The sequence below is a fragment of the Corapipo altera genome, unplaced genomic scaffold (genome assembly GCF_003945725.1).
Source record: "Corapipo altera isolate COAL_440 unplaced genomic scaffold, ASM394572v1 1, whole genome shotgun sequence".
NCBI classification, from domain to species: Eukaryota; Metazoa; Chordata; class Aves; order Passeriformes; family Pipridae; genus Corapipo; species Corapipo altera.
The window spans coordinates 16,723,899-16,738,140 of record NW_020884873.1 but is presented as its reverse complement, the minus strand read 5'-3'; positions in this window follow the sequence as shown (position 1 = coordinate 16,738,140).

Genomic DNA, 14,242 nt, shown 5'->3' with positions numbered 1-14,242 from the left:
GCAAATGCACGCCAAACCCATGCACAACAGTCACCCACTCAAACAGGGGGAAGCAAGCCAGAAGTGGGATTAAATATTAAGCACCCTTCCCCAGAGTTTGTTGAGCTCTCCTATGCTGGGGCTGTGGAAACACCATGAACACAGGTGGCAGAAGTTATTCTACTAAACGGAATGGTCAGAGATGCTCTGGGCGGCCACAGGAAGAGCAGGTCTCAGACTCAGTGGCACCCCATGCTGGCTTTGGCTGGGGTAGAGTTAATTTTCTTCTTAGTAACTAGTATGGCCCCGTGTTTTAGATCTATGCTGGAAACAATGTTGATAATAGAGATAGTTTAGGTACTCCTGAGCAGTGGTCACACGGCATCAAGGCCTCTTCTTTTTCTCATATCACCGCACCACCTGGTAGGCTGGTGGTGCACAAGAAGCTGGGAAGGGACACATCCAGGAGACCTAAATGGCCTTGACCCTAAATGGCCCAAGAGATATTCCATACCATATGACGTCATGATCAGCATATAAAGTTGGGGGAAGAAGAAAGAAAGGGGGGGAGCATTCAGAGTGATAAGAGTTTGTATTCCCAAATCAGTGTTAAGCATAATGGAGCCCTGTTTTCCTGAAGATGACTGAACACCAGCCTGTCCATGGGAAATGATGAATGAATTCCTTGTTTTGCTTTAGTTGAGTGCATGACTTTTGCTTTAGCTCATTTTTCTGCCTTTCTCTGTTTTTCTCTTTTGATTTTCCCCCATCCCACCTGGGGGGTAGTGAGGAAGAGGTTGTGTGTGGCTTAGCTGCCAGCTAGGGTTAAACCGCAACACACCTGAGCACTGCAGAGCACCATACTTTTGCTAAAGAATGTCCCTTTGCTGCCTGGGTGCACTTAACAGCAGCCTTGTTCTGGGAAAATGCAAAGCCAGTGTTGCCAATTAAATTACAGAGTGGAAGTTGCTTGTCAAAGTGAGGCAAGTGAAATAAACTCGAAGGCCTGATTTTGGAGGGGTGTTACAGTGACAGTCTAAGGAAAGAGTGCTTGGCCAAAGACTGCCCACTTTCTTCTCTTCACCCTGTTGGCTCAATCATCTGGAGTGTCCTTCCTACAAATACAGGTTTAAAAGCAACACAAGCGCTCTCAGACACACTGCAATACAGAAGGGGATGATCAGCAGTGGGAAAGAATGTGTCTATCCGTGGCACCTCATCTTCTTCCATATTGGCTGTACCAGAACCCAGACACTTGTCTCAGTTCTCTTCACTTTAGGATCACAAAGCCTACACGCACCTCTGTTGACACCGCTTTGCCTTGGAATGGCTGCACCCTTGACATTTCAGCTCGAGATCCTTTTGATGCCCACACTGCTGTGTCCATGATCTCCAATGCTCTCCATAGCACACATCTGTCAGGCACTCGCCAGCCTTCCCACCTTGGGTTGCAGTGTCCCATCATTCCCAGCTAAGACCTGGAAAACTCTGCCTGTCCATCCTGTTCTCTCAGCCTCCTGCTTACAACATACACTTTGATCCAAAGCTTTGCTTGTTCTTCGAGGCTTGGTATTTGTCGGAAGAAAGAGCAGCAAGCACGGGGGTTTAAAAAGCAGACATAGTGTCCCTTGGGGGATAGTGGAGAGACTCTTTGAATTCATTATCTCAAAGGCCAGAAGCTATTGGAAAGAAACAAGTACTATGTCTCCTGACCGGCTTTGGGATGCTGTTCTTAATTTTTTAAGCTCTGTAAAAAAATTGCCAGTGTATCCTTCTCACCACCCAGCACCTCTGTTTTCTCTTTCACCAGGCTGTTGACTCTAGGCACCCAGAGAGCTACTTGTACCACCTTTTCCATCCCCTGTTCCCACCAGCTCCCCATTGCCTGCTCTGAGCTGCTCCCTTGCTGGTTCCCAGGCTATTAACATGCAGTGGCTGAGCCCAGCTTCCCTCCCATAACAGCACAGAGGAGAAAGATTAGCAGGGACAGCCAGGAGGAATTACTTATTACAGTGCTCAGAGCATGCACACTGATGAGGGCATGGCAATTCCAAACTGCGACGACATACAAAGCTTCATAATTAACAGTACAATTGAGCAAAGGAATGGGAGAAACAACCTCATCAGCATTTCCCTGCTTTCCCTTCAAGCAAGCATCCAGGGCCTCTTCTCCATCTCACTGCTGCCAGATGCAGCTGGGACTTCGGGATGCTACTCTGCTCATGTCAAACACATATGCACAAATTGGGTAGTGGCTGCTTCATGAACAGTTTATCGCTCCAGTCTGGGCAGCTCAAATTGACTCATTAGGGGTTGTACGGACACAGAGCCAGGTGAATCCCTTCAGAAGTCCTGAAGCTAAATACAGTCCTTGAATGACAGCTGCCCCACTGGAGATGTGAGTAATACCCCTTTTCCTGAGATTAAATGCCATTCTGCCTCCCAAAACAGCCCCAAGGCTGTGATAACGACGTATTTCCTACATTAAGCAGAATTAATATTCTGTGTCAAAAGAGAGAGAGGGGAAAATCAAGCAGTGGGGTACTTCCAAGCTCTTTATGCAGTTGGCCCTCCCATCTCAGCTTCAAAAAAGAATAGAGTGGTTTAACTGCCAGAGACAGGCCCAGGGTCCTCACTGCTACCATCTCAGATATGGAGGTTGGAATGAGCTGTTTTGGTCAGGCTGCCAGTCATACAATGCTGCTATTTTCTCTGAGATTGCAATCACTGGCCTTCCCATGCTGTAGCATTGCTGTGTAACTTGGTTGAAGTCACCCTGTTACAATATTTCAACCCAGGGAAGCCCTATTTAAATCAAAATGACCAAGAGGAATGAGTCTGGCACACATACACATCTGCATACACAGAAAAACGTGCATGAATGGAGAGGGTTCCTACTCAGATAAAAGACAGTAATAGTAAGACCAGGGAGAATTAAAAATCTCCAGAACTTACCTTTGGAATGTCTCTAACCTCCCCTTTGTGCAAGTGCACCTTACCGCAATGAGGGCAATACAACAGGACAATTAAATGTTTTTCGGGTGGCCAGAAGCACATTCTTCTCACTCGGTCTTTTACTCAGATGAGCCTAACTCCAGCTGGTTGGTGGCAGGCCAGACCCATCAGTGAAAATCAAATCCTCCCCACCTCAGACGTTTCTGGCCAAATGCCCCCCAAATACACAAAAACATTCCCTTGCGAAAGTCACATACCACTGGAGGAGTGATGCTACACCAGCTGCACCTCCTTCTCAGGGGAGAGGAAGTTATTTGTGGGCTGGCAGCTCCTGCTTCTCTCTCTGCACAGCCTGTGCCAAAACCTTGTGTGGAGCCAGGTCTTAAGACTGCACCCCTCCTCCCACCTCCATCCATCTCCAAGGGCCATTTAAAACCACCACCATCCCAAGCTGAGCACCCACTGGTCCTGCATCTGGCACACACACCTACCCTGGACATGTGTGCTGGCAGGGAGCTCAGTGACTTGGCAAGTACAGGAGAAGCTGACAGCCTCTGGCTCAGCTTTTCCCCAAAAGCACCTGGTCCTGCCAGACTCTACTGAGGAGGAAGGGAGAAGGATGCTCTGAAACAGCAAGGGAAGTTGTGGACTAAACAAGCAGTGGAAATTGGTTAGGAGAAAAAAGAGAGGATGTCACAATTCAAGAGAAGTGCTACAGATGAGGGGTGTCTGTCCCCAAAGGTCAATGTCACCTCCTGGTGTGCACTGTTCAGAGAGGTCCCTGCTCAGACATGCTCTCCTCCAGAGCTGCAACTGGTATCCCAGGGCTATTTATGCCATGACCTGCCATAAGAAAGCCAACCCAAGGTGTCCTGCAGGCATCACACCCCCGCTGAAGCAGCATTCTGGCTCCTCCAAGAAGCTACCACTTCTTGGCGGGGCTTTGGTCAGAGAAGGGCCAACAAGGGCCATGAGTGAGGGAGGGCTGATGGGACCTTTACAGTGCTCATGCAGACCTTTCCAGACTATCGCTTCTTGACAGTGAAAGAGCCTTTTGCAGGCAGCCGGGAGAGGGAAATACCAGAGAGAGGTCCCCAGAGTACCATTCCTGTGCTGGAGGCAATCCACTCAGGGTCCAGGGGGATGATGACTCCCCTCCCATGGGGGAACATCCTCAGAGATCATCTTCCTCACCACCATCCCTAACCCTGTATCCCTTGCCAGCCTACACTGCCCTGGAGCAGTCTCTTCCTCCCTGCATGCTGTTCACAGAGGCAATGCTGGAGTCCACATCGAAAATGAAAGTGCAGAGTATAGTTCCTGTACAAGCAGACCTATGTACATACAGCACCTCCCATCCTGAGGGCACACAAGCTCTTTACAGACCATCCGTCACCATCAGTCACTCGTTACTCAGAAACAGCAGGAAGCACAGCAGCCACTCTATCCTGCTAACACCCTTGCAGAAGAGAGACAAAAATGACAAACTCTGGCTGGCATCGCAGGGGAGGGCAAGATAGCCCCGTCAGTCAGAGCAGCACCTGAGGCACACGTATTTATTTATCATCTCCAAACATCCATCTGAAAGTCGACAAGCATCTTGGGGTATGGCTCTTGCGGACATCTTTGTACAGACCCAGACTCATTTAAGGAGGTCTCTGACTGCGTGGTATATTGATAAATGCATATGGGTGACCCCATTCGGTGGCTGCGTGTGTGCGTGTGCCTCCCAGGGTGGTCTGCTGTACACGGCTGTGAGCCCCCACTTGTTTGTTGCTATAAATGGCAAGTGTTAGCTTTCATGTGTGTGTCTGGCTGTGGGGATGTGTTAGTCATACAGGTTTCACATTCTGAACGTTTGTCGTGGTACAATATAATTAGTGGTACATGGCTCCCTCTGTGTTTGTGTTCATCTGGCATCGGCATGTTTCTCTGCCTGTTCATGTGAGGCAGCACCTGTTCTCATCTGCTTGTGTGTGTGTGGAGTTGTACAAGTGCCAGTAAGGAACGGGGTCACTTTTATTAGCAGGTAATTTGAAAGATCATCTTTTACAACTCCATCATCTCAGCACCTCCAAATGCAAAGGGACATGGCAGAAACAAAGCAGATGGTGTTTCAAATAGTGTCCAAATCCACCATCCATGGCCTGCACCAGAACCAGGGTCTCCCAGTTGCCCTGCCCTGGTCAAATGCTCTGTTGCCTTTCAGCTGCATGCTGGTTGGTTGCTGTGCCTTATCTCCACACATGCTATTAAGCTCTGCCAGATTTGCTCTAGAGCTTCACAGCCTCACCTTTTTCAGCCTGGTGATTTTGTATCTGTCCTCCTGCTTGGGACAGGGAGCAGAAGAAATTCTTGCATCCCACTGAGCAGGGAAAGGAGTAGTCCAGCCAGCACAGGATAAAATGAGCAAACTATCTGTCCTGAAGCCTTAATAATACACTGCCTTCAACCTGTACAGCAGGCAGTACTCCACAACTCTAGGAAGAGTAAGCCCAGATCTGAACACTCCCATCCTCATCATCACAGTGTCCACTCTATCACTTCCCTCTCGTGTGTCTGGGATACCCCCATCCTGTCCATGCCTCTGGTCCTCACGCCAAGCATGAAGGAGATGTTTTGGAGACCAGTAAAGATGTTGCTGGAGAGATGGAGAAAAGGTAATGAGAGAAGAAAAAGAATAGGAGAAATATGGTCACTTTGGGTGTAGGAGGTACAGAGGAGAAGGAAGTTTCCCACTGGAAAATCATTACCTGGCCTTAACTATGTGGGGCATTTGAGACCCAGAGGTGAGTGCTACTGAAGACTTTGCCTTATCCCACTGCTCCCCAGAGAATGTGCGTACTTGTTTTCAACAAAACGTTTTTGGTGTCCCAAATAGACACAAAAAGTCTCCTTTTGGGGATGACTCCATACTTTAATAGACCCATCTATGTGGATATTCTGCCCCAGAGTCAGTGTTTTCTCTTTCAAACCTGCCCCACTCACTCCCTGTGGCCCTCTTTGGTCTGCACTGCTTACAGTGATGCTTCCTTCTCAGGCACACGGACACCTTTCACTTAAGTGGATTCCTGTCATGTCCTCTCACTTAAACCACCGCTTAGCCAAGCTACACATCTTTAGCACTTAATCCTTGCTCATAAATTAATCTCCCCAACCCCGTGGTCCCTTCGTGCAGATCCGCACTGAAAGCCGCCTCTCGCCTACCAGTGCTCTGCTGATAATGATGTGCCAAGTGCCGCCTTCCCTCAGGGCTGGCGCCTGGGCCAGCCACAGAGGAGAGCTGCCATCGTGATGTCTCTGTTGCTGGCCCTGTCACACTGAGAGTCCAAGTCTGATATGCTATTTACTGTCACACCTCGGTCTTGTGGCCCATGCTGCCCCTTCTTTGTCCCTCAGCAGGTCCTCAGATCCCATGTTTCAGACTGCATAGCCCCCAGCTTGCATTTTTCCTAAGATTAATCTCATGAAGCTATTTTCTGCCCGTCTTTCTGACCTCGCTAGTTCCCTTTGTGTTATTTGCTGCATCCCCACTGGCAGGCAAAAACCTGGTTTGTCTTCATCCAGGAAAGTCATTAATGTGCTGTTTACTCCCTCCTCCAGATCAGCAATGGAGATGACAATTAAGATGGGTCAGATGAGAATGATGAAGAGAAAGATAGTTGTGTTGTAGGCTACTAGCAATGATGGCTTTGGGGCTTTCCTCACACCCTTAGCCCTCAAGCTGGAATACGAAGGGCTTGCAGGAAAGGTGAAACATGCAAATGACTCAATTGTGCCTCCTAGAGAAGCCCACATTGGGGGAACAGAGCTTTGGAGAGCATCAAGAGTTGTAGCTAACACCTCTCCTCTCCCTGTAATTTACTGCTCTCCCCATCATCCCTCCAAAGGAGATAATCTGCATAAACCCAACTACACATTTGGAGCAAGCTAACTCTTAGCAAAAACAAAAACAGGAGAAGTGATGTGGAGTGTGGTGATGTCCAGGCTCTGCCTTTAGAAAGGAGAGGGGATATGGGAAAGAAATGTAGCTATGAAGATGGGAATCATCTAGAAGCAGAGAGGAGACAATGTTTCTAGCTCTGCTGCAAAGGCCTACGTGCTCTTCAATCTCAGGTCAATGGACAGACCAGGACCTTGTGATGGCTCACTGCATCACACATGATTTGACTACTGACACTGCTACTCATTTACATAAGTATTCTTCTGTCCCTGATGCCACCAGGAAAAGAAATCAAAGCCTGGACAGTTCTTTGAATAGAGATCACTGAAAAGCAGAAAAGACACCAACGCACGTGTATCTGACCACAGACCTGAAATGGACTCCTATAGTTCAAGCCAAATCCTTGCAACCTGGCACAAAACCTCAGTTTGAAGGAGTCCATAAACAGTTACCATACCCCCCCATCTCACACCACCCCCACAGGTAAACTCATAGTAAGTTCTGAAGGCAAAATACAGGGGAAAAAACCAAGGAAGATAAAAAATTGAAGTCATCATTGCTGCTGAAAGTCACCGGTCTGGGAGGAGACGTAAGATGATGCTAGGCACACATGCACATACTTGCACACACACATACAGCAGCAGAAACAGGATCCCATCAATTTCCGGCAGTTTGATCCGTAGAAAAATCCATTCCTAACCTCTGTCCTGGAAAGCAACTTAATTGAGCCTGTCAGCCAGACACTAACCCAACATCTGAGAAATGTTTAACACCACTAACCCCGCCTGCACTCTCCGTGCAGTGCTGTTCCTCTAGCCATGGCCAAACTCTGACACTTCAGAGAAAGGCAATAAAAACCTTCTCCCCTCTGTCCGTCCCCCCCCCCCCCCCCCCCAGCGATCATACTAGACAAATACTTTCAGCAGTCACATCACAGCAGCAAAATCCCTGGCACTTGCCACTTCACCAGCTACCAATGATGCAGGTCAGCAGCTCCTCTCCATCCTGTTCAACTCCACTGCCATAAGTCCAACTTCAGTGGTTTCACATGGACATACCCCTTGCTACCCCTCCCAGAATGACCCTGTGAAGGTTTACATGGAGGCATGATGGAACAGAATGTGGTGCCTGTGCTGCAGACAATGATTATGTCAGAAGCAGAGACCAACTGCCCTTGCTTTGGGGTACACACACATATTAGCAAAGAGGGGAACAACCTTTCCTTTTGCAGGCACCCTTCTGATCTTGCCTTGGTCACACAGAAATAGGGCTTCTATAAATAGGGCTGGGAAGCACAAGCTACTGCAGAAAACACCAACAAGCAGCATTTCACACCAAGACCCCTCAGCATGTCCACTTGTCTACAGACTGCAAGGACTGGTATTGACCTGAAAAGGCCCAGAGACTGAGCCTAGCTTAGCCAAGAAACCACCTCCCTCCCTCACCACCACAGCAGCACACACCTCCAGTTCAAGGCAAGTGATAAGGCATTTTCTGAGATCTTCTCATTGCAATTACTCTCTGATACACCAGGCTGATTGCTCTTCAGGGCACACTGCGGTGCTTCAAACACAGGCACCTGACAAGTACTGGGAGAGTGAGGAGTTTATTACCAAGTTACTGGGTTGATTTATGCTGTCTCAGTTATGATTAGAGGGCTTAAATAAATTTTGTATCAGTATGACATTTTTCAAACCACTATGTGATTTCTAAAAGCTTCAAGGTATGCACTTCAGAGACAGATGAATAAACTAAATAAGCATCCTATATTAGGTCATAATAAATAGTGATGTACCTCTGCATAACTGGGAAGAAACCTCTACTTTCCAGTAGCAGTTTAGGGTTTTGTAGATCTTGAACACTCTCAAAATCAGCCCTACATTATCCCATCTAATTGATTTCTTGAAAAAGCTAGGAAATGGTACTACATGATCTTGCAGATCCACCTGTACCACTTGGTTTCTAAGCTTATCCATGGACACAGCAGTTTTACTAAGGGTCTGGGCAACTGCAGACCTTCATCTGCTTGTTTGAATGTGCAAGTTTAGGACTTTGATTTAATAAAAAATCAAATTGATTTTAAATCAGTAGTCTGCTCTTTTAAAGGTTCCTAACACTGTGTGTGCATTTCATGAGTTTACAGCTGCAAATACTTGTTCTCTTTGAGAAAAATGAAAAAAAACTTGGTTTCAATGGGTTTTTCCCCTAGGAAAAGAGCTGACCAAGCATACGGCTTCTTTGCAGCACAGCCCAGAACTGCAGGTTTTTCCAAAAATCAGAAGTGGCAAAGGACTCAGCATAAGCCACTCTGGTCTGAGACATCCTTCTTGGTGTGCCCTGCTTTGGATAGGACAGGGCAAGGCTCTAACATTAAGGTTAGAGGTTGGGACCTGTAGTTTGGGACCATGTCACACTGGGCATGGACACGTGTTCTCCAAAATCACATCAGGCAGCAGTAATGCAGCCAGGTGTGAAGTGTGTTGGTGGAAGGAATGAAGGAAGGAAGGAAGGACTCAAGGGAGCTCAGGAGTACAGGAGATGCCAGAGCTGCAGCCTGGGATACAGGTACATTATTGGCACTTTGAAAATGCTCAGGACTGGATCAGCAAGGAAGGTGCCACTCTTAGTGGAGACACGGGAAAGCCCACCCAGCATGGCAAGTGCACTCTGGTAGACCCCAGGGAGCCCTTCTGGTCTTCTCATATCACAACTAAGGCCACCGCACTTACCCAGAAACACCACAGGCAAGCAGTGAGCTTTTGTGAATCATCATCCCCCTCCCATAATGCTTCCCCTTGCTCTCTTGACGGCTGTGGATGCACTGGCCCTGCTTCAGCCAGGTCCACTGCCTGAAAATTCTCCTGAAGCAGCAACAAAGGGAGATTTTGAAAGATAAAACATGAGAGAGGTTGGCATAACCCCCCTTTATAATAGGTACTGTCAGACTGATCCAGGCTTCACAAGGCAAACCCCTTAGATGTGGCAGATCAAAGCTCCTTCCTTGTCCCCCTGACTCTCATCTCAGATATTCACTACCAGATCTCCTGGCAAGGCACGTGAGCATCTGCTGGTGCATCGAGGTGACCAGTGCTTAGACACATGCTTTTCAGTAAGATCTGCAGAAAACCTGCTTTTCCCCACCTTCCTGCTGCAGCCAGGGCCAAGGTTTTGCCAAAGAGGTACTGCACCCTCACCCAGCCAGCCTGATGCATACACCCTGCCAGTCAGCAGGGAATCCAGTGTGATGCCCAGATTCCATCCCTGCCTGCATCCCAGCTCGCCTGGGAGAAGATTGTGGCACTAGACCTTCACTGACAGGCATGCACTGCTGCCCTTATGAGGAAGCTCACATCCAGTGCCAACACCATGAAACTATTATGTTATTTAATGGAGAGAGGAGTAAATGCTCTCAGTCCCTTGCAGGCAGCAGGGAGCTGCCTCTTGCCTGAGGCTGTGGACCTGCCCAGACCTCAGGGTTGGGGCAGTGCTGGCTAGGGGAGAGATGCTCAGAAGATATTCTTAAAATATAAAGGGAAAGGTGGGCAGAAACAGGGCTCTTGGATTCCCTTCCCAGTGCTCTGAATTAGAAGTTTCTTTGCATATAGGGCATTGAGAAGATAATGTGCTTGCGGATTTTATTCCACTGATAGATAAGTTTATGTGTCAGAGTTAAAACATTGAGGGAAGAGGGGGTGGAGGGACAGAAACCCCCTTCCTTCTTTGAGACAATAAATCCTCCAAATTTAAGCCCAAATTTAAGACCAAGAGCTCTGCAATAGCACATGGAAACAACTGACAATTAACATAGCAGTCTTCTAAGCGACAGAGAACCACTAACAACCCCCAGATGAATAAGAAAAATTCTTCCTATTAGCAGAGAGAAAATAAAGAACAAGTTCTGCTTTTTGATGTTAACCATTTTTTGATACATATTGGTATTTTTTCTTTCTGGCTTTTTATATTTTTAAAGGTTCTGCTACTTTTCACACAGCTGCTGTTACAGAAGCAAAATGTGTCCATCAAGAGTGTTACGAAAACCAATATTGGCAGAAAATATGCCGGATAACTGCTGGTTAACAACATCTAATACTATTTCTGTTTCTCTTTTTTTTTTTAATTCTTCTATTTCTCCCCCCATCCACCCCCTGCCTTCAGCCAGCAGCTTCCAGTGATGTACAGAAGATGATGCATTTGCTATATTAAAGTACCTCCTATTCCCTGTCCCTTTTCAGACACTTTGGATGTTGCATATGCAATAATAACCATAAACAAAACAAGAAAAGACAGTTTATGAAACCTGAATCCAAGACCCTAGTCTTGCTTTACAAAGTAGAAAAATACCCCAAACCCAAGAAAACCCTAAACAGTGAGAGGGTTTAAAGAAAAGTTACATATTTACAAGTCTCAGGCAGTTATCTCTCCAAGGAGGAGATTTTGTAACCCTTCCTCTTTCCCACTACTCTTCCCTATCATAACAGAACAAACTAGCCAGGGCTAAATTGAAATTCTTGCGATTATTCACACTCCCTGTATCATTTATAGTTGTATATAAAGAGCTGCTGATTATCTGTGAGATACACATTCCCTGCTGCAATCGCTCATGGACATGAACTGCTGGACATACAGTTGTTCCCTCTCCACCACCACTGCTGCCCAAAACACACACCAAAATCAATTATTACTACTTGTTGGGTAAACAGAAGCAGTCTCACATATATGGGCACTGAACATGCACAGAGAAATAACTTTCCTCTCTGGAAAGACAGCAGAATTATTAACATTACATACATGTCTACCCTCAGCTTTTACTTCTGACAGAGAGAAAACAGGTATGAAACAAAACAGGAATGATGCAGGTACATGGGTGGGCGCAAGTTTTCTATTAAAAGGACAGCAAAACCAAGCAAAATGAGACAGACACAAGGTTAGCCAGGTGTGCATGCGTCTCACCTACCTTTGCATGGAAAAGCAGTCTCCAAGAGAGAAGTGTCCAAGTCAGAGAATCAAAATAAAATAATAATGAGGATGCACTGAAAAAATCCCTCTACCGAGAAAAAAAAAGGCCCCCCACCTCCCCCCTTGCACACAGGCACACTCACACACAGATACACACACCTCAGTGCCCGGGGAGGGGGGGATAGGAAAAAAAAAGATCGGGATCAGCTGAGTGATGGGGAGCAAAGAACCTGCCGGCGAGAAGCGAGGAGTTGTATTAGATCCGTGCCTGCAAGGACTGAGCGTGTGCAGGAAGGAGATGGTTTAAAAGGGGAATACATGATAAGAAATTGTAGCTGCTCAGGCTGGAGTCTGAATCTCCAGGGTCAGAGCAAATGAAAAGAGGTTTAAAAAGGACCTATTCCTTCTCAGGAGTGTTTGGGGGGGGCTTTGTCTGTATGTTTTTCCAGGCGGGTGGTGTTAAGAAGTGACTGAAGCTTCCTGCCAAAAAGACCAGAGAGGGTCAAAATATTTGTGGGATGCTGAGAGGTGATGGAGGTGTGGGTGAGGGCAAGGTTAGCTATTCCATGACGGGAAAATGAGGAGGAAGGGCTGGTATGTGGTTTCTGCCTGTCTGTGTCTCTCTCTCTGTCTCATGATATGTTCACCAACAGCTTATGGAGCAAACTGCACAGTGAGAGAGAGAGAATAACTGTACAGGCAGAGAGGGAGAGTGAAACGCCGTCCTTACAGTGACACCAAATGTCTTCTGGGGAAACCTACAATTAGAGGTAGAGAATGCAGGAATTCTAACAACACTCGGGGAAAGGAAGAAATCTCCTTTTACACCATCACACACTCACATCCATGGGGTCTCAGGACAGCTGATTTGTCCTTGCCTTCAACCCACTCATCATTCCTTTTCTGATGGACACAGGCTTTCAGCATGCCTGCCTTTCCCTAAACTTGTAAACACGTGTCCCTCCACAAGTCACAGATCAAGTAGGTTAGAGAATTATCCCTTGGGAAGAGTTAAAAAAATAAACTAACAATCCCCCCCCAAAGTCCTTCCCTCAAAACCAGTTCCTTCTTTCCCCCTATCCTACTACTAGATCTGTTACGGGAACTCAGGTGGTGGGAACAATATTTCCAGGGGGAAATGAGGGGGATGGATAACATGCAGGGATCCCACCTTCCAATGCCTAAACAGAGTACAGCTGCCCTCAGCCTCATCCAATGGATGGCTAGCCCAGCATCTCCTTCACAGGTCCCATTCCAAGGCTGAGCAGCCCTACCCTGTGTCAGCACAGGTCCCTAATTCTTGGAGCATTTTTCTGCTGGGGACCCCTGAGTCAGGTCTGGGAAAGAGATGAAGCCATCACAGTCCTCAAGGCTTTTCACAGATTTTGCCTGTTCAGACAATAAAACCGCTGGTGTTACAAGAGACAGACATTCCTGCTTCTGCTGTAGGCATATATTGTAAATAAGGAGCTAAAAATTGCCAAGTTACCAGTTGAGGTATGGTACAATATGCACAACAGCCCAAAAGCACCTCAGCTTCCTTGCAGGGATACACAAAGCCTCTCCAAACCAAACCTTCCTTGCCACGATAATATCTGCACCGACTGTCACAGCTTTGCGTGCATGGCTGGAATAGCTGGGTCAGAGTAATTAACACATCTAAACTAAAAATGGCTGGGAAACCAAGCACTTTAGTCATACTGTGAAACAGGCCCTCAGACGTTAAGTCTCTGTGGGAAGTCAATGAAGCAAGCCCACCTTCTGGTAAAGTCAGAACCACTCTGGTTTTAGCTCAAGGCAGCTCACGTGCCTTCACCATTTAGGGTGAAAAACACCCAATTGATATCCTCTCTTCTGCCATTCATGTCTGTGTGGCTTGGCTTTGCCATGCCAGGGATGTGAGGCAGATGTCAAGGAGCCTCTAGCCATTTACATGACATCAGCCAAGCTCCTTGGAGCCTTGGAGCAAGGTGGTTGGCATGTCACTCTCTCTCATGAGGCCCTTAAAAGTCTTTTGAACAAAGACGATGGCTGCTGTCCGCTTTTAGCATAACACTTTTGTGCTTAATAAAGTGTCTAATCTTGTTACCTCTCCTGAAAGGCAAACACAGCCCTCAGAGGATCCTCAGGCAACACCAGGACTGCTAAAAAAAAAATAAAAAATAGCAATGTTGTAAACAATGAGAATGTTGTGAGCATCAAATTTACCTTATTAACAGCTCTCATGAAAAACAGCCCTTCCTCAGATAAGTACAGCCTTTCTTTTTCCATGTCTTCTGACCAGGGCTGCAGTTCCACGGTGAACATATGCATCTTCCACAAGATGGAAAGAGATTTTTTTCCAAGAAAAAAAATTTTTGTGGTGGTCAGACTTCTTCCCACAATGGGTCAGAGCCTGTTTGTATTGAA